Here is a 1,065-nt window from a genome sequence, read left to right as displayed (position 1 = left end):
TCCCCCTTCCTTTTGCGTCTTCTTCCGCTGGGAACCACAGGATCCCCCAGGGTTTCCCTTCCCGGCAGGGAAAGCAGCCGTGCTGGCAGCTGGCGTCCTCCACAGCCACCACCATCTCTTCACCCTCATTGGCCAAAGCCACGTCCAGGTCGGCCAGGTACACACGGTTCCTTCCCCCCGCCCCCACCCGGCCGTCAGCACCCCCACACCCCAGCCTGCCAGCCCCCCCTGGGCTGTTGGGGCCTCTCCCCCTCACCCACCCCCCACCTGGCTTAACGGCCTCAGGCCGTTGGGCACCAGTGACTGAAAAAACACACCCATTACCCCATTGGAGCCCCAGGACAAACCCAGGAGGTGCCCGGACGACTCAGTCTGAAAACAAACAACGCGAGTTCCAAGCAACTCCTGCAGAGACGGGCAAGGCAGAGGCAAGTGGGACCTAGACCCGTGTCCCCTGACCCTCACGCCCACAGGTGGTCACCACACCATATTCCACCGTCGATGACTCTCCTAAACAGGGCTCCGGTCACCGTGCGGAACCGCCTACATCCCTCCCCAGGCACCCAGACCCCGGTGGCTTTGATGAGGGACAGACAGCGAGACGAGCCGGACGTGGTGCCCTGGGGCAGCCTCCCCCGACGGCCTGCCCCGTCGCCAGGCGCCTTCCCACACCCCAGTTTTCCTTTCTCACAGCTCTTTGCTCTTCTCTTTCGTAGCATTTGTCACATTTGTTGGTTGAGAAATTGTGTCTGTTTTCGCTCACCGTGCAGCATGAGCTCGGCACGGCACGCGGCAGGCGTTCTGTGAACGGTGTCTCGGCGAACGGGCTGCCGCTGCACGTGTCCCGCTGCCGGCATTCTGCCCCCACCTGGGCACCGGGGCTGACCGGCACCCTTGGGAAACGCCGCCCAGGCGCTCTCCAGGAAGCAGCAGCCAAGGCCGCCCCCGTGGGCTGCTGTCATTACTTCTTACAAACTCCACGTGACAACAAATCAAAACTTAAAGACTAGCAAAGATTTCAGCGCATTTTCCCACTGACGTTTAAAAGACTAAGAAAATCGCCCA

Source organism: Lemur catta, chromosome 6 (assembly GCF_020740605.2).
Source record: "Lemur catta isolate mLemCat1 chromosome 6, mLemCat1.pri, whole genome shotgun sequence".
Taxonomy (NCBI): Eukaryota; Metazoa; Chordata; class Mammalia; order Primates; family Lemuridae; genus Lemur; species Lemur catta.
The sequence above is the reverse complement of the archived record's forward strand: the minus strand, read 5'-3'. Positions refer to the sequence as shown.